At 47.0% G+C, this 20177-nt stretch overlaps 1 long non-coding RNA gene across 1 annotated transcript in view; it reads left to right on the forward strand.

The window, feature by feature from the left end:
• The window catches only part of LOC102168016, a 166852-nt gene that overhangs the window by 75897 nt on the left and 70778 nt on the right, over positions 1-20177 (forward strand). Inside the window, exon 4 of the long non-coding RNA XR_001307390.2 lies at positions 8626-8823. This is a non-coding gene — a long non-coding RNA (uncharacterized LOC102168016). The remainder of the gene's footprint in view (positions 1-8625; positions 8824-20177) is intronic.

The raw sequence follows: 20177 nt of genomic DNA on the forward strand, positions 1-20177 counted from the left end.
CCTGGATCTGAAAGGAAGTGTGCTTGCACTTCTGGACATGAGGCTTGGCTGTAAACATATGGGCTGATTCTTTCATGCACTGGAAGCTGGGAGAGAATTTTGGTTGGCGATGATGACGGTGATGGGATGAGAGGTGTGGACCTCCTAGTGCGTTCCGTGATTTGAGCCAATGGATTTATCAGGAGGAAATGCCAGAAATAGAGTAAAGCCCAGCTGAGGGCAGCAGAGATGCCAGAAAGGCCAAGTAGGGAGTTCCCGTTGTGGTGCAGTGGAAACGAATCCTCCTAGGAACCATGACGTTGTGAGTTCGATCCCTGGCCTCACTCAGTGGGTTAAAGGATCCAGTGTTGCTGTGAGCTGTGGTGTAGGTTGCACATGTGGCTTGGATCTGGCCTTGCTGTGGCTGCGATGTAGGCCGGCAGCTGTAGCTTTGATTCGATCCTTCATCTGGGAACCTCCATGTACCTCAGGTGCGACTTTAAAAAGCCAAAAAAAAAAAAAAAAAAAAAAAAAAAAGGCCAAGTAGGAAATTATTTGTTGTGTAGATAGGCCCAAGGGAGGCAAACCAGACTTTGGGGGTATTGGTTGGAGGCAGGCATGGGCAGGCCTGCCCGATATGGTTAAGAGGTTTGTGCACCGAACAAAGGCAGCAAGCAAAGGTATGTGTGAATTCCAGTAAGTGTTTTGCTGGCTAAGTCACGTACCATGATGCAGCCCTGCTTCTACCCAGAGGAAAGAGTAGCTTTCTCTTTGCATAAAGGTTCCTTTTACCAGCAGGCTATGTGTGGAGAGCCTTGGGTCTACCAAGAAGGAGTGTGTTTTTCATAAGGATGTTTTGCACAGAGATGTTGCCTAAGGATGTTATAATTTGCATACGGATGTTGTATAGATTGGTAGGTCCTGGCGCGTAGGCCAAAGTACATGAGGACACAGGGTGGACACCCAACAGCCCAGGACCTGGAAGATGCACTGCTCCCCTAGAGTGACACTCCTTTTCTGAGGCAGCCTTATGACTGTCTTGAATGACCCTCAGACTGGTTTTGGGGTCTCTGGTTTTCTGGTATGTCATGCGGTTCTTCAAGAATGATATACTGGTAATTAAAAAATTAAAAAAACTTTGAGGTAAAAACATAAAATTTACCATCTTAATACCACTTAAAAGATTTTTATTTTTTGTCTTTTTAGGGCTGCATCCGTGGATATGGAGGTTCCCAGGCTAGGGGTCAAATTGGAGCTGTAGCTGCCGGCCTACACCACAGCCATCACAACGCCAGATCCAAGCCACATCTGTGACCTACACCACAGCTCACAGCAATGCTGGCTCCTTAACCCACTGAGCGAGGCCAGGGATCAAACCTGCATCGTCATGGTTACTAGTCAAGTTTTATTACCACTGAGTCACAACAGGAAATCTGAAAGATTTTTTAAAAATTTTAATATAGTTGATTTATAATGTTGTGTTTCAGGTGTACCGCAAAGTGATTCAGTTATACATACATATATATCTATTTTTTTCAGGCTCTTTTCTCTTACAGGTTATTACAAAATATTGAGTAGCATTCCCTGTGCTGTATAGTAGGTCCTTGTTCCATGAAAAACTTTTGAAACAAGTGGCCCAGTGGCTCATTCAGGGGTTGGCGGGAGCTGTTGGGGGTTCTGTGTGGAGTTATAGAGGGAGAACAAAACCCCAAAGGTAGGAAGAGTAAAACAATTAATGAACAGAAACCTTAATTAAATAGAGTCAGAAGACCAGTAGGGGCAGCTCTCACACCCTGTGATGACAGAGCCCAGCAGGAAGAAGGATTCTCTTTTCTTGCCTGATGAGAGCTTTTCAGCCAATGAGAGGCAGGCACAACTCAACCTGTGAAAGGCCATGGCCTCTTTGCTTGCTGTAACCCTTCCTTTTTCCCTCTTTTAAAGAGTTTTCCTCTGCATTTGTTAATTTTCTTTTTTTTTTTTTAAGGGCCGCACCTGTGACCTATGGATGTTCCCAGGCTAGGGATCCAATCAGAGCTGCCGCTGCTGGCCCCTACAGCCCCAGCCCCAGCAATGCGGGATCAGAGCCTTGTCTTCAACCTACACCACAGCTCACGGCAACACTGGATCCTTAACCCACTGAGCGAGGCGAGGGATTGAACCCGCGTCCTCATGGATACTAGTCAGCTTTGTTACTGCTGAGCCACTTCAGGAACTCCTTCCTCTGCATTTTTGCTGGGGATTTGCACGTGGGTTGCCATGGTTGCAGATCCTGAATCGAACTTCTTTGTTGATCCAAAATAAAGCTTTTTAACATTTTTTTCTGGAGAAATAACTGGTAGTCTGTTTGCTTAAGGGTGACATTTTGGTAAACCATACAGGATCCAGACAAGACCGCTAAGGAGGCTGAGGCTGGTGTGTAAACAAGAGCAGGACCCACACTGAGCCCGTGATTGTGACTGCTTTTCTCACCATCCCTGGAGCTGGAGGGTACGTTTTCCCTCTTGGATCTGAGATGTTACCCTCTTTGCATTTTGAAGCTCTCCAGGTTTTACTTGAGATCTGTTTTAAGGTTTTATCCTATCTGGTTGTTCTGAATGTAAGTCTGGGTCTGATTTTGAAATCAGACTGTCTCAACTGGATCTGTGTCGCCCTGACCCCTTGGTTTGGAGTAGGGGCTGTTCTACTGGAATTGGGTTGAGTAGCTTTTGGCCCGACTCTCTTGGGGCCAGACTGTTCCCTTCAAACTGGCTAGTTCCAGGCTATTTGGGATATTTGAACTGCAGGCTATTTTGACGAATTTGAGCTGTTTAGGCTGTTCAAAAATTCTTTTACTCTAGAGAGAAACCTCTGAGAAGTGGGGTCCCAGTTATTTAAATATTTTGAGGATCTCCACCTAGTACAGGGACCCTGGCCGATCTTAATGTTGGAAAGCCTGTCTTTCCTCATGTGCATTTCTCACCAAATGGATTTGACCCGACCAAAGGCAGTTTAGAACATCAGTGGCCCTTATGGGGAACTTTTGAAATCCCCAAACTTACTTTTCTTAAAATCAAGTTGGACAACTGCGTCTCCAAATTTCCCAAACTGAATGAGATGCCTCTTTTGATGGGTGTTTAGAAGCTCCCGAATGTTATCAGGAGCTTGAAATGGCCACTCTGCAAAATAAGATTTTAAGATTAAGTCAGGCAAACAGACGGTTAAAGAAAGTTACAATGGCTTCCAAAGCCTCAGGCTCTTCTTCCTCAGCTTCTTTGTCTCAGGCTCTGCCTCTGGCGCCATTCTCTCTCCTTAGGCTCTTCGGCCAGGCTTCACCTCCAGAACCATCTTTCTCCTCGTCCACGCTGCCTGCCCTTCCTCTACACCCCCAGTCCCCCTTCCATACTAATTCTCTTTCCAAACTTCTCTTTTTCTCTGAAGCTTTCTCCACTCCCTTTTCCTCTGAACTTATCAGAACATATCCCTTTAAAATTAAGCCTTCTGGACTTCCTGTTGGGGCTCAGAGTGTTAAAAATCCGACTGCCATCCCTGAGGACGCAGGTTTGATCCCTGGCCTTTCTCAGTGCGTTATGGATCCTGCGTTGCTGTGGCTGTGATGTAGGCTGGCAGCTTCAGCTGCAGCTCTGATTTGTCCCCTAGCCTGGCAACCTCCATATGCTGCAGGTATGGCCCTAAAAAGAAAAACAAACAAACAAAAAAATTAAGCCTTCTGAGGATCCACGAGCTACACCCTTAAGTTCTTATACTCCTTGGACTGGAGCTGAACTGTGAGCCATAGTTAGAGGTTTTCCAGAGTAACCACAGGTCCTCACTGATTTGCTGAGGGATTCAGTGTAGCCATTCTCACTTACCAGCCTGGTTTCTCCCATCCAGCTGACATGCTTGTCAGTGAAGACCAGGCCCAGCCTTGGATGAAAACTGCTAATTGGGAAAATTCTGCAAGGCCTCTAGAATTACAGCTAGGAGACCGGTATTGTCTATTCAGGTCAGGCAATTGCCAGGCGACTTCATTAGGCAATTCCTCGGATTTTTCCAAGTCTGGTGAACCTGTGTATGAATGTTATAATCAGCTTCAGGTTATTTTTGAAGGAAATTCTAGTCTTCCTTGAGATACTGATTTCACCTAGATAGCTTTTAACTCTGTTTGTTAATGGGCTGAACTGGGACCTTTCCCGTCTTGTCCAGTAGAGCAGGATGGAATGGAAAACTATGTCCCGTTCCAGATTTAGTTAATCTGGTGAGCCAGGTCTCTGGCACTCTCTAGATGAGTCAGTCACCTGAAAGGAAGAGAGCTAAAATTCTTCATCTTCAATTCCAGCCACTGAAGGCCCCTCAATGAAACCAAAACTCTCCCAGTTTCCACTGGTATTGCAAACAGCCAGGACGTTGGAAAACAGACTGTTACAGATTTTCGTGTTTCAAGTGCCTTCATCCTTTTTTTTTTTTTTTTTGTCTTTTTAGGGCCTGACCTATGGCATATGGAAGTTCCCAGGCTAGGGACTGAATCGGAGCTGTAGCCGCTGGCCTACGCTACAACCACAGCAATGCGGGAAACAAGCCGTGTCTGCGACCTACACCACAGCTTGTGGCAACCCCTGATCCTTAACCCACCGAGTGAGGCCGGGATGGAACTTGGGTCCTCATGGATACTAGTCGGATTCATTGCCTCTGAGCCACGACAGGAGCTCCACCTTCATCCTTCTAACCAGACTTTCCAAGATCCTCCCTCTTCTCAGTGCTGGGGCTTGGAGGAATTACAGAGAACTTCCCAATGCTTCATCCTAATTGGCTCAGAGAAACATTTCTCCAGATTGAGGATGACTCTTTTCCAGTCCTAAGTGACACGGAGCCACACTTGGAGTGCTCAGCACTGCGACTATAAAGCAGCCCCTGCCTCGGAGGGTTAAAACAATTCAAACAGTGGGACTCTCTAATGAACCTCAAAGGCTTTCTGCCCCTGAACCTATTCCCTTCTATTTAGGCCCTTGGTGAGATCCATCCCCTCTCCCCCTTGGTTCCTCTGTCGCTGTCCATTTTTCAGACTGAGACTTCTTAAAGAAGTATCATGCCAGAATTTCTTTCTTCCAAAAGGGGGAAATCATTTTAGTATTTGACAGTAGTCATCAAAGCAACCAATCAGGTTAATTAAATGACCTTTTGATGTCTTTTTATTTGCTCCCTCTCTGACTGTACGAGGGCTGATTCTGGAAACAATGACCTTCTATTGAATCAGCCACTGCCTTTCCATTTGGGCAAAATCTCCAAGTGGTATGGACAAAATTCATGGCACACCTCCCATCAAAATTCAAACAGTATCCGTCAAAACCTCTTTCCAGATTTAATGAGTGTCCTCTACGTAAAGAAGCCCTTCAAGGCATTAAAGCTCATAGTCGAGGATTACAAGGCTCGAGGCCTCATTATCCCTTAGAGGAGTCCCTCTAATTCTCCTATTCTATGGGGACAAAAATCTAAGGGCCAAGGTGGAGGCGTGTCCAGGACTCCTGAGCAATACATGACACTGTCATCCTTCGCCACCCTGCTGTTCCTGACCCCCGTATGTTACTCACATCCATTCCCACCAACAATAAATTCTTGACGCTAATTGATGTATGCAGTGCAGTCTTTGGTATTCCAGTCGATTAGGCTAACCAATGATTTTTTTTTTTTTTTTTTGCCTTCACTTGGGAAGAAAAACAACTCACCTGGACGGTAAACCCTCAGAGAGTTTTACTGAGATTCCTTCTTAGTTCTCAGAAATCCTGAAGTCTGATTTGGATAATAGAAAGCTCCCTAAAGGTTCTATGTTGTTGCAGTATGGGGCTGACTTGCCTCTTTGCTCTCCTGCTGAAGCCTCCTCACAGACGAACAGCATCCACCTGCTAAAGCTTTTAACCGTAAAGGGAAATAAGGTCACCGGGGAAACATTGCAGTTTGCCAAAAGCTAGGTTTTATATTTAAGGCATCTGATGCCAGAATAAGTGCTACGTCTAGACCCATACAGGCTTCATGGTGTCCTCAATTTCCCCAAACCCAGGGGGAGGGAGCGGGATGGACTGGAAATTTGGGGTTCCTAGATGCACACTATTGCCTTTGGAATGGAGAAGCAATGAGATCCTGCTGTCTAGCCCTGGGAACTACATCTCATCACTTATGATGGAGCATGATAATGTGAGAAAAAAAGAATGATTATATGTTTGTGAGACTGGGTCACCTTGCTGTACAGTAGCAAATTGACAGAACGCTGTAAACCAGCTATAATGGAAAAAAATAAAAAAATCATTAAAAAAAATTTCCCCAAACCCAAAACTAAGCACCACCCGTGAGTTCCTTTCTGGCTAGTGGGTTACTGCCAAAATTGGAGGTCCAATTCCTTTCTTATGGCCAAACCTCTGTATGTTTTACCAAAGAATAACAACCTCAACCCAGTTTTATGGGAAGAACCAGACAGCATAGACTTTAAGGCTTTAAAGGAGAGTTTGATGAACCTGTGTGTCCTCGAGCATCCCAGTGATAGATTCCCCCCTTTCCACCTGCATATGAAAAGGAAGGGAATACCCTTGGGGTACTCACCCCCAAACATGGGGACCACCATCAAACCCTAGGTATATATCCAGCCACTGGACCCTGTGACATGGGGATATCCTCCTGCCTTAGAGCCAGTACTGCCACTGTTCTCTTGGTTAAGATCCCTGAGAAAATCACTGTGGGATTCTCTTTGACCAGTTTGGTACCTCATTCAGTCGAAGCCCTCTTGAATTCTCATCACACTCAACTGCCTCCTCTCCTATGGAGTGTTTTTGTTGCTCGCTCCTCACATAACTCTTAACTCTGCCGCTGTTCTCCCCCCTGCCCTCCTCCCTGTCTCTGATGAAGTCTCTTGTGACTGTGTGATGCTCCCGACTCCTCATGAAAATCTGCAGGGAACTCTTTTAGCCTCCGCTTGCAGGTGGACTCCTGCCTCTTCTGTGGCTAAAGTCTTTTCGGAAAAGATCATCCCTACCTGGGGAACTCCTCTCAAACTTCACAGTGATCAAGGAATCCATTTTACTGGTCAGGGACTCTGACAAGTTTGTGCTGTTTGGCTGGTTTTACAATCCTTTCATTGAGCTTACCACCCTCGGTCTTCTGGGCTAGTTGAATGCACAACAGGACTATTAAGGCTCAATTGGCAAAGTTAGTAGAGGCCATCCAAATACCATGGCCAAAAGTGTTGTCATTGACCCTTCTAAATATCAGATCCTCCCCTTTTGGAACTCATAAACTCCCACCCTCTAAAATAGTCTCAGGATGCCCAAGACACTTGGCTGCTGCCTCTTTTGATGCACAACTGATAAAGGGAGAGATACTTCAGTGTTGCTAAGGTCTAGATGCGTCTATTAAAAATGACCACTTTTAAGTTCCCATTGTGGCTCAGCAGTAACAAACCCGGCATAGTGTCCATGAGCATGTAGGTTCAATCCCTGGCCTCGCTCAGTGGGTTAAAAGATCCAGTGTTGCTGTGAGCTACAGTGTGTAGGTCGAAGACGAGGCTCAGATCTGGTGTTGTCGCAGCTCTGATTTGACCCCTAGCTTGGGAACTTCCATATGCTGTGGATGCGGCTCTAAAACAACAACAATAGCAACAGCAACAACAATAACAACAACACACCATGTTTTGGTAGAGCAATTTTTCCACAACGTGCTCTTGGGAGATGAAGACTTTGAGCACCACTTCTTGTGATGTGTGATGTGGGATTTCTGTCTATTGGAAAAGACGTCCCCAGAAGGATTCTCTTCAACCTTTTTGGAAAGGGCCCGTCTGCTACTGCTGACCAACCCTTGTGCTATCAAACTCTAAGGAATAGACTCTTGGATATATGTGACACACCTAAAGAGAATACCAAACCCTGACTGCACTTACATATCATCTGGTGATCTGAAAGTAAAGATTTCCCAGAAATGAGACAGATGACATCTGGTAAGACAGCTTTCTCAAATATTTGGACCAGGCCTGTTGTTATTTTGTCCCCAAAATTTCGGCGATGACATAATGTTTCAGATGACCTCCATAGATATCTATGGTCTTGATAAAATAATCTTTAGGAAAAAAAAATGCATGAGAGCTGTCTCTCCTACCCCTACTTGTTAGTCAAATGTGACCTCTGTAGGTTTCTGGTCTGTGCACTTTCTCTCCATTGTAAGATATGACACCCAGGAGGGTCCTTCCTGACGTTGAGAGACAAAAGGCCCTGAAACAAGAAAACTTGACTCTTGCTCAAAGATGCTTTCAGAGAAATAGCTTCATCAAAAGGGGGAAATGTAAAAAAATTAATAAAAAGAAACATCAATTAAATAGTCAGAAGACCAGAAAGGGGAGCTCTCACACCCCGTGACAGTATCAGAGTCCAACAGGAAGAAGGACTCCCTCTTCTTGCCCAGCAGGAGCTCAGCCAATTGGACACAGTCACAACTTAGCCAATGAAAAGCCAGACTCTGCTTACTATAGGCCTTCCAACTTCTTATCCCCTCTGTAAAGAGTTCTCTCCATTTTTGCTGAGGACTTGCACAGGGCTCACCATAGTTGCAGACCCCAAACTGCAGTTCATTGTTGATCTCAAATGAATCCACTTTTTACTGAAGAAATAGCTGGAGATCTCTTTTTTTTTTAAGGTCAACAGAAAGAAAGCAGAGAGTGAGTCACCAGCTAGCAGGATGGAGCGTTGGAGAGTGGCCTAACATGGGTATTGGGAAGCTGAAGGCTGACCTGAGAGCTCCTCCTAGCATGAGGCTCATCTGTCATCATAAGCACATGTGGGGGTCTCCTTCACTGGATTGAGGACATGTCCTGAGTGCAGCCATCCCTGCCAGGTGAGCAGGTTCTACTGTAGCATGTGCTTCCTGGATGCTTGTTGACGAGAACCTCTTCTGAGGTATGACCCAGTTGGTTCCACAATAGGCCTCCTTTAGGAAAAGAGCACAGACTCAAAAGCTCAAGTGCATCCTGACAATGTTGAATTTTATCTGATGGTTAAGAAAGCCTTCCATCCTCCTGTATTCTGGAAAAATGGCTTACTGCAAAGAACCACTCTTCTCCATATGCTTTAGATAAGACTTACAGATGCCCCCAATGTTTACCAATGATAAACACACTTTTCAAATCCCCACCTCCCCCACCATAGATGACTAGCTGAACTGCTGTCTCCTGGGATCATTTGGAACAAAATGTTTGTTAACCAAACTTCTGTGAAGCTTCTTTCCTCCTCTCAGGCTCTTGAACTTTGTGGGTAGATGGGTTCAGGGTCAAACATCCTCTGATCTACTGGATCACCCACCCTTTCCTCCCACTTCTCTGCACATAGTTCTTTCTAGCCTTGCTTACCCTTCCCTACTCCCTAACTCTTGAGAAGCTTGCAGACTTTATGGTCAGGGTTTTTTCCCTTTCGTTACAGATTTCTCTGCTTCTAATGCAATACTCCTTCTTCCTGCTCTACTTGCAGTAATCCTTTAGAATGATTCTTTCTTAAGTCTGGATTTGTTTAAATTTGACAGTCCTAAGGTATCTATAGACTCCTGTCGGGGAGAAGGAGATGGAATGGGCTTTTTTTTGTCCTTCTGCGGATTCCCATGCTGCACATAGATGTATACAAGTTGTTGGGGAGATTGTGAGCCTTGCCCTTGACCTGGCTGCCCTCAGAGACCAAGCAGATGGTTTACAACTGGGTGGGAACTCACTGTCTAGTGTGAGAATCAGTCCACCACGCCAATAACCATCTAATGGAAGTGCAAGCAGGGCTTCGTGTCCCCCGGGCTCTTTGCAGAATCCAGTCCCTTACACGGTAATGAAGAAAAATTCCCATTTAAGTGTCTTGAAGAACACCAGCAGGGACCCAATTTATAAAATCTTTAGCCACAGTTTTTGAACCGCCATTCCTGTCCTTGTTTTCATTTTCCATGGCAGTTTCAGAACCACCGCCTGCCAGACCCAAGCTCTTTCTGTCTTAGCCCTGGTGTTTGTGTCCCTACCCTGACCTCAAGCCCCCCACCCTCTCGTAGCTTTTCATTATGCAGATCAATTTAGCCCCTTTTCATCGGCCCTCACCGACTGTCCTACCTCCAGTTGACAAAGAGGTGTTTTATCTTGTTTCTTAGCAGAATGAGGGAGAGAGGCAGTGAAATCAGGCGGTGGAAGAAATCTCACGGGCTAATAAGTCTTGCTCCTGTCACGTTGTAATCTGTGGCAATTTGTGAAAAGAGTCGTACATACAAGAAGTCCAAACACAATGCTTTGGTGGCCTCTGGGCAAGGGGGGTCACCAGGCTTTCTCTCGGGCACGCCCTCTCTGCTAATCCATCTGCTGGGTTGCAGACTGAGAGCGGAGATTCAGAGGCACGCACGCTGTGCTCAGGGTCAGCCTCCAGATGCTCTGCCAGATGACTTTGATCCGTGAACAAATGTGTTACAAGTCACTTCAACCTCTAGCAATTGGTGGGTGAATTAGAGCTTAGAGAGTCATGAACCTAATGGAGAAGAGAAGAAGCATAGCGGCTTCTTGCTGCCACCCCAGCCTAGAGCACCTCTGGGGCCTCTTAGCCACCCGGGTGTGCAGGCTTAATAAGAGTTCACCGGCTGCCGCAGACCGGCTGGGATGGGATGAGCTTATTAAAACGAACCCCCTCGTGTTTTTGTTATACATCAAATATACCTCAATTTAAAAAGTCAGACAAGAAGATTGAAAAAAAACTCCTGAACTATTCATATTGGCTTACTGACTGCATGGCCAGCCTGTTGTCCTTGATGGGATATGGGTCATGGTGGCAGCTAGCAGTCATCTTGCTTGATTGTCAGAAGGTTCTAGATGTAGACACACACACACACACACACACACACACACACACACACACATTACAAAAAACAATTTAGTGGAGTTCCTGCTGTGGCAAGGTGGGTTCGGGATCCGGCTTGTCTCTGTGGAGGTGCTGTTTCGATCCCTGGCCTGGCATGGTGGGTTAAAGATCCAGTGTTGCTGCAGCTGTGGCATAGGCTGCAGTTCTGGCTTGAATTTGATCCCTGGCCCGGGAACTTCCACATGCTAGAAAAGAAAAAACCATTTAGTAAACACCTACTCTGTATGGGGTGCTGGGATATAGGGATGAATAGTGCCTGGATCCTGGACTTGAAAGCCTCACATTCTTGAAGAATCTCAACATATGTGCCATGAACTGTGTTCTTCACTCATGTTGCCGTGGGTAGCAATACTCTGGGGTATGAATTTACCACACTTTATATACCCTGTTCTCCTGTGGCTGGGCATCAGGTGTTGCCCATTTTTGGTTATAGTGACTAGAGTTGGTGCATAACATTTTTAGGGATGTGTGCAGTTACTTTTCTTGGGCGTACACCTAGGACTGGAAGTGCTGGGTCATCAGGTAAGGTATTTTTTTAGCTGTGACTGATAATGTCCAATAGTTTTTCCAAGTGGTCAAGCTAATTTTCACTCCCACCAACAGTGCATCAGATGGAACACGCATTTACTGAGGCTGAGTGTGTGTTGGGGACTGGGCTGTGGGCCCTCTGATTGTTGTTAGAGATTGTATGAACATAATATAATATATGAATATAATACATATTTTCAATATGTAGTACATCTCAAACTCTACAATGTCATATGTCGATTTTACCTCAATTTTTCATTTTTAAAATAAGAAATAAGAAAGTCAGCGTCTGTATTAGGCTTGAAAGGGAGCAGCTGTAACAGACATGCTGCAAGTCACAACCCGGAGAGCAGGCTGGGACTCCCTTCCCATGTGATCAGAGGGTTGGAGGGCTGCACGGGTGGGGCATTGCAGGGTGCTCCTGGGGTCACTGGTGTCTATTGGGCTTTCAAAACCACAAGTGGTGGATCCCAGGCCCCAGCACCCCCTTGCACAGCTAGTGATGACTCGGACACTTACAAAGATCCCAGGGCACAGGAGCATCCACAGAGCACAGGCTCTAAAGTTAAGGCAGCCTGGGCTCAGATTTCCTCTCTGCCATTTGCTTCCTGTGGGACATCAGACAGGTCAGGTCCCTTTACCCAACTCAGCTTCTGTTTCTGTTTTTCGTTTGTTTGTTATTTTTAGGTAGGATCAGCTATTTTTAGATACGCTCATCTGTTCCATATTTTAGATTCCACGAATAAGACAAATGCCGTATGATATTCACTTATCGGAATTCTTGAGTGGTCATTAGTTCACAGCATTCTCCCAAACTCCTTTAAAGTTACCTCTCCAGAGTTCCTGCCGTGGTGCAGTGGGTTGAGAATCTGGTTGCAGTGGCTTGGGTCACTGTGGAGGTGTGGGTGCCATCCCAGGCTGCTGCAGTGGGTTAAAGGATCTGGCATTGCTGCAGCTGCACCGTAGGTCTCAGCTGTGGCTTGGATTCAATCCCTGGCTTGGGAACTTCCACAGGCCATGCGTGCAGCCCTAAAATTAATCTGTCTATAATCCCCTAATGTGATTTCCAGAGTAAGTGTTGAATTATCCTACTCTATCCCTATCAATGGGAGTTAGGGAAAAACATGCCCCAGCTTCGTCATCCCTCAGATGGAATGACTCTGAGATGCAGGCTCTATGCTAACCCAGTAGTCCTACAGAAGTCTAGGAAGTTGCCTACACTGCTCAGCTGCTTGATAGCCCACTTTTTATCGTCTGCCTTCCCTGTGCTGTCTTGCTTCCCCACCTCCTACCAGAGTTTCCTAGGACTACGTCCTCTGAAAGCTATCTGCATGCTATTCCTTGTCTCAGGCTCTTCTTCTCGAGGGTCTGTATGAAGACAACTGTGGTTCAGGGCTTCCCATTGTGATGCAGCAGAAACGAACCTGACTCGTATCCAGGAGGACGTGGGTTCCATCCCTGGCCTCGTTCAGTGGGTTAAGGATCCCGTGTTGCCGTGAGCTATGGTGTAGATCGCAGATGCGGCTTGGATCTCGCTTTGCTATGGCGTGGCTGTGGTGTAGGCCAGCAGCTGTGGCTCCGATTTGACCCCTAGCCTGGGAAACTGCATATGCTGTGGGTGCACGCCACAGGCCCCGCCCCCCCCAAAGACAATGGAAAAAAAGAAGACAATGGTGGTTCATAGTTTCCTTCTGATTCCACGCCCCCAGGAGTGACTGCCCCCTTCCAGCTGGGCTCAGGCCTTGCGGTCTTCTCCCCCTGCCTGACCCTGAGCCAGCCCTCCCACCAGCTCCTAGCAGCCAGTGCCTTAGACTCTGTCCAGACATGCTGGACCCCACCCAAGAGGCTGGTATCAAGTCCTCCTTGAGCAAGTCCGTGTCCTCTCATACAAGAGAGATGGGGCTGAAACTTATTAGACAATATTGATCAGAACTGAAGGAAATTGTCAGTCTCCTCAGGGCAGCACATCCTTTTGGCAAATCTCTGAACCAGACCCAACACCACATAATAATCCTTCCTTAAGATGCTGATCAGATTCCTGTGGGTCTTTTCTTGCTCTATCTTTTCTTTCTTTTATCTTCGTTTCATTATTTCTCTGTGCTGCACACGTCGTCTCTCTTGTTTACTGTCCTGCTGGGTGACCTCTTATTTTCCCACACGCGGTGGGCTGGGGGCAGGGGTTTGAGAGAGGCTGGAGACGTTTCCCTCTGAATCACAACTGCGGCTGGAAGGCTTTCTTCCAAGGATTTTTATTCCTAGGCTCATAAACTTCTTTACCACGGTGAAGGAGAGGCTATCAAAAGTCTGTTTATCTGCAGAGCTGAAAGCCTAGGAGCTATTCTTATTTATAGGATCCTGAGAGTGTCCATGATATTGAGTCAGAAATAAAACTGCGGCAGACCTGCTAATGCCCGCGTGTTGAGAAATTTGTCTCTTGTAGGTTGGCCCGAGGGCAGCGGAGTCAGGCAGACTGGATATAGACGCCACCTCGGCCACTCCCAGCGTGTGTGATTGGGGATGTGACCTCTCTGAGCCTCAGTTTCTTCATCTCTAAAAGAAAAAAGAAAGGCTGCGGGGAGGGGCACAGGGAAGATGTGTTAGAGGGACCCCACGAAGGCTGGCTCGCCTCTGGCTCACAGACCTCACTCCTGCCCCTGCTGCCTGCAGCCACCTGCCTGCAGGCTCCTCCTCCCGCTCTGTGCTCGGCTCCGTCTGTGAAGCCCAGGTCTTTTCTTTCCTTTATTGAAGTTTAGCTGATTTTCAATGTTCTCTTAGTTTCTGGTGTACAACAAGGTGATTCAGTTTTACATGTGTACATTTTTTCTTTTATATTCTTTTCCATTATGGTTTAGTATAGGAAGTTGAATATAGTGCCCTGTGCTATACAGTGGGACCTTGCTGGTTATTTATTTTATACATAGAGTAGTTTATGTAGATACCAACTCCTAGCTTATCCCTCTCCCACCCCCCATCCCTTTTGGTAACCACATGCTTTTTTCTGTGTCTCTCCGTCTGTTTCTCTTTGGTAAATAAGTTCATTTGTGTCATATCTTAGATTCCACATATAAGTGGCATCATATGGTGTTTGTCTTTTTCTGTCTGACTTATTCTCGAAGCACAGTTCTGGCTCCGCTGTTAGAGTTGAGGCTGGAGGACTGACCTCTTCTTTTCCTGAGACCTTGGCTTTGCACATGTGACTCCTTTACTGGTACTTTGCCTGCCTCTTTGGAAGTAGATGGGAGACGATCCCAAGCCAGAGATGGTGGGGGGTGGACAGTGAGTTTGGCTGGGCTTGGTGGCTTAGACAAGAGCACTGTGACAGGGCCTGGCTCACAGGGAGACAAGGCAAGGCTGCCCAGGTAGGCCCCATGAATCATTAGCATCCGTCCTTTCTGTCTGAAAGTGGACAAGGTCACTGACAATTGTTTTTATTTCCAGACTTCAGTGCTAGGCTGAGACCTTCCCCCAAGGGTAGGGGCCCTGGCTGCAAAGAGAGACCTGGTTCCTCACCCCTGCCCTCATGGCCCTCGTCACCCAAAGCTCTATGCGCAGGTTTTATGAAAATACGACTGCAGGATGGGTCAGGACATCCCGTGTGCAAGCCTCTGCTGACTCCAGTGATAAAGAGTCCGGTCCTTATTTATAGGGCAGCCTCCAGGATCTGACAGGAGGAATTGAGCTCGCTGCCAGGGTGCGAAATGAGATTTCCCAGAAAGACGTTCAGTGGGCTGAAGGGGCCTCTGGGGACAGAAGGAGGAGGCAGGCAAGGTGAATCAGACAGAATGATCTGGGCGGCAGCCCGTGGTGGCCGGCCTGCCTCCTTTGCAAGGGGGGAGGCAGCAGAACCTTCTTGGGGCCGGAACAAAGATAAAGATGCTCAGATTTCCGACAAATCCATCTTAACCTCGGGCGGGCAACTGGGCATCCCTTTTCTCTACTGTTTCTCTCCGTCCCTTCTTTCTTCCCCTCCCCTCGTCACCCTCTACCTTTTCTTCCCTTCTCTTGGCTGATGCTCCCTTTGCCCCTCCCCTCCCATGGTAGTGATAGGGGCTGTTCACAAACGTTGGGAATAACTCTGTAAAAGAGGCTTACCCGTCACACTCCTCTTTCAGCCCAGTGCCCACTCAGCTCCTTTCCGCAATCACAAAATGTGGTGCTAAGAGCACAAAGGAAATGGGCCAGCAAGACCTTGGCCTGGGAGAGAGGGGATGGAGGTGGGTTCTCGGAGCTGCCGACCTCAATGAGAAAGCCGCTAGGTGTACCTGGCGGGGCACCTGGCTGCCCGGACTTCCGGTCATCACGATGTTCCAGGGAGTTGATTTCCCAAAGTGGAAGAGTTTTTTTCTCATTCTCTGGCAGTAAAGGCATCTTCCCTTTCCCACCGGCCAGCTCTCATCTGGGGTTTGTTTGGTGCTCCCTGCAGCTGTGGGCTGGCTCTCTTTCATGCCGTTTCCTTGCCACCTAGGGCTTTGAAGGGGCAATTTTTTTTTTTTTTTCTGGGGCTGACAAATATATTTCTAGCCTCACGTTTAATTTTTGTCCTGCTTTGTTTTGCTGCTTTGACTGACAGCGGTTTAGGATTTTAAGCTTGAGTTCGCCTCCTCCCCCAAACCTTACCTATTCTTCCTGGAGATGGTGTTTTGGGGTGTCTGATCAGAACCTCTGAAGGCTGCAGTGTGGGAAAAGGGGCTGATGAAGCCCTCTGAGCCCAGGCTCCTCTTTTGTCCCTCATTCCCCAGTGCAGGTGCCCAGCCAAAGGGTGGGGAGTAGGAGCTGGACCGCCCTGTGCCCTCGTGGGGGCTGCGTCTGCCCTGAGGGGCGCCTCTTTCTGATTTGCACGAAGGCATCCTGTGGGCCAGACGTGCCCTGCCCTGGCCCCCCTCAGGTTTGCTGCTGCCCTTTGAGCCCACCTGGCATGGGCTGCTCAGAAAGAGACTCCCCAGAGCTTCCAGAAGGAGTGCAGCCCTGCTGACCTACTTAGCCTTCTGGCCTCCAGAATTTCGAGCGAATGAATTTGTGTTGTTTTAAGCCACTGAGTTAGTGATTGTTGGTTACAGCAGTGGTGGGCAGCTAATACAGTGGCGAGCTGGATCTGGCTCCTTAGACAGTTGCTGAGAGATGCCTGGAGCATCTGGGGGGGGCGATGGAGAGGCTGGGATTGGGAGAGAACAGTGAGATTAGACCGGGCTTAGGATGGGAGGTCTGCTGGAGAGCAGTGAGGACTTGGCCTAGCTGAGCTGATATTCAAGTGGAGGGCAAGACGGGATGAGATGGGAGAAGTCAGCGGGGCTAGAAAGGCCTGAGACTCTGGGGAAGGGGTCTGGACTTAACCCGCAGTGTCACCAGGATTGCTTCCTGGAGAAGGGACATGATGAATATGTGTTTCTGGAAAGGAAAGCAAGTGAGGGGAAGGCATACAGAGCAGCAAGGTCATTGCAGAATAACTGGAAAGAAGGTGGAAAGCCTTGCAGGGCAGTGGAATACTCAGAATCCCAGCATCAGGCGGGTGAGTTCAAATCCGAGTCATACCACTTACTGCTGTGTGACCTTGGGCAAGGTTCTTAATGTCTCTGAGCTTCAATTGCCTCAAGCTGTGAAAAGGAAGATGATAGCAATGACTCAGCAAGGTTATTTTGGGGACAAAATGGAATACGAAAATGAGGCATCTGGTACCTCGTGCCCTTCCTTCTGAGATGGTGGGCTTCCTCTGGGGGCCACAGTTGGTGGCGGTGTTTTTGAGACAGCCACTCTGGAGCGGTCTCTTTAGGCTGCCATTGCTTAGTCCACCTCTCAGGATCAAACTCAAGTTCGTTGTCCTGGGATTGGTCCATGTCTCAGGATCAGAGCTTGGTCCCTCCAACAGCTGAAGTGCATTTGATAGACTGCCAGCCCCAAAGGTTTCTGCGGATAGGATGAGTAATCGTTCTGTTCCTGGAGAATGATTTTAAAAGGAAGCCTCTGTATCTGCTGCTGCATATTAAAAAGCAAGATTTCCTTCATCGTAAAAATAGTTATGACTTGTTTAGAGCCTACTAAGTGACAGGCACTGTGTCAAGTGCTTTTCTCACATCCTCTCGAATCCTTACAACAATTTGCAAGGAAGGCATTTGTGGCTTTATTTTGTAGATGAAGAATGAGGCTTTGTGATTAAGGTCCAAGGACACTGAGTAGTGAGTGGTTGATATCACTGAATATCCTTTTCTCTCCTGTATCTTTCATTCTCACCTCTTTTTTTTTTTTTTTTCATGTGCATCTTTGGAAGGAAGGAAGGAAATGTTTTCTGCAACATTGTCTTTACAGGAAAAATACCTCTTAAGACTTTTAATTTCCACCACATATTGCTGGTTCTCGACATTATTTTCCAGGTCTCCCACGAAGGGCCAGGGCCGATCACTACAAGAAGAGAGGCCGATCCGTGCTTCCTGTTGAGGGTGTGATAAGCTCAGGATCAGGGGCTTTGTAGTACTTTTCTTGTAACAACTCTTGGATTCCCATTCATAGCTTTGATTTTGGGAAAAACTGAATCCGCTTAAGGATGGAAATGTGATCCCTAATTCTCGAATCTCTATTTTGAAATGCATTGCTCTGTATTTCTTAGCTCATCTTTGTTACTGTGAAGAGCTAGCCTGGAACTGTTGATGCTTGAACAACGTGAAGGTTAGGGGTGCCAACTCTCAGGGCAGTGGAAAATCCACATATAACTTCACAGGCCTCCCCATCTGCGATTCTGCATCCCTGGATTCAACCAGGCATGGGTGGTGTATTGAGTGAAAAATCCACGTGTAAACGTAACTGCGCGATTCAAACCTATGTTGTTCGAGGATTCACATTAGGAATTATAGCTTGGCGTTTTGGTGCAGTCATCATTTGAAAAGAATGTATGGTGTTTATAGATTTTTCTTACCTCCTAGCATTCCCGTCCAAGGTCCCAGAACTCCTTTGGCCTTTTTTTTTTTTTTTTCAAGTGACTATATTCAGTTGAAGAGTCTTCTTTCTCCTCCTGTTTTTTCTTTTTCTTTTTGGTCTTTGTAGAGCTGCACCTGAGGCCTATGGAGGTTCCTAGGCTAGGGGTCGAATCAGAGCTGTAGCTGCTGGCCAATACCACAGGCACAACAACGCAAGATCCGAGCCTCGTTTGCGACCTACACCACAGCTCACGGCAACAGCCGGATCCTTAACCCACTGAGCAAGGCCAGGGATCGAACCTGTGTCCATGTGGATGCTAGTCAAATTCGTTTCCACTGAGCCACGACGGGAACTCCCCTCCTCCTACTTAACTGCTTAGGCAGATACTTTAACTTTCTCGCCACATTCAGTTAAATTTTCAAAAATTTTTTTTTTAAAATTGTAGTTGATTTGCAATGTTGTGCCAATTTCTGCTGTACAGCATAGTGACCCAGTCATACAGATATACATTGTTTTTCTCATCTTCTTTTTTTTTTTTTTTTTTTTGTCTTTTGTCTTTTGTTGTTGTTGTTATTGTTGCTATTTCTTGGGCCGCTCCCGCGGCATATGGAGGTTCCCAGGCTAGGGGTTGAATCGGAGCTGTAGCCACCGGCCTACGCCAGAGCCACAGCAACGCGGGATCCGAGCCGTGTCTGCAACCTACACCACAGCTCACGGCAACGCCAGATCGTTAACCCACTGGGCAAGGGCAGGGACCGAACCCGCAACCTCATGGTTCCTAGTCGGATTCGTTAACCACTGCGCCACGACGGGAACTCCTCATCTTATCTTCTATCATGTTCTGTCACAAGTGATTGGATATAGTTGCCTGTGCTATACAGTAGAACCTCAGTTTTTATCCATTCTAAATGTAACAGTTTGCATCTACTAGCCCCAAACTCCCAGTCCATCCCACTCCCTCCCCGTCCCCCTTGGCAACCATAAGTCTGTTCTGTATGTCTTTGAGTCTGTTTCTGTTCTGCAGAGAGGTTTGTTTGTGCCATATTTTATGTTTATTTTATTTTATTTTTGCTTTTTAGGGCCGCACTCATGGCACACGGAGATTCCCAGACTAGGGATCGAATCGGAGCTATGGCTGCTGGCCTACACCACAGCCACAGCAATGCTAGATCCGAGCTGTGTCTGCAACCTACACCACAGCTCATGACAATGCTGGATCCTTAACCCACCAAGCAAGGCCAGGGATTGAACCTGCAACCTCATGGTCCTAGTCGGGTATCGTTTCCTCTGTGCCATGATGAGAACTCCTGTGCCATATTTTAGATTCCACATATAAATGATATTATATAGTATTTGTCTTTCTCTTTATGACTGACTTCGCTTAGTATAAGAATCTGTCATTGCATCTATGTTACTGTACATGGCATTATATCGTTCTTTTTTTGTTTGTGTTTTTAGAGCCACATCCACAACATATGGAAGTTGCCAGGCTAGGGGTCGAAATGGAGCTGTAGTTGCTGGCCTACACCACAGCCACAGCAATGTGTGATCTGAGCCGTGTCTGCAACCTACAGCATATCACACGGCAATACCGGATCCTTAACCCAGTGAGTGAGGCCAGGGATGGAACCCATGTCTTCACGGATACTAGTTGGGTTCGTCACCACTGAGCCACAACATTAGCTCCTATTTCGTTCTTTTTTATGGCTGAGTAGTATTCCACTGTGTGTGTGTGTGTGTGTGTGTGTGTGTGTGTGTGTGTGTGTGTTCTTTGCCCTATGTTTGTTTCACTGTATTGTGCCATGTATTGTCAATTATTTTTTCCCCCAGTTACCCACATGTTCATTGCAGCATTATTCGCAATAGTTAAGACATGGAATCAAC

The sequence above is a fragment of the Sus scrofa genome, chromosome 3 (assembly GCF_000003025.6).
Source record: "Sus scrofa isolate TJ Tabasco breed Duroc chromosome 3, Sscrofa11.1, whole genome shotgun sequence".
Taxonomy (NCBI): Eukaryota; Metazoa; Chordata; class Mammalia; order Artiodactyla; family Suidae; genus Sus; species Sus scrofa.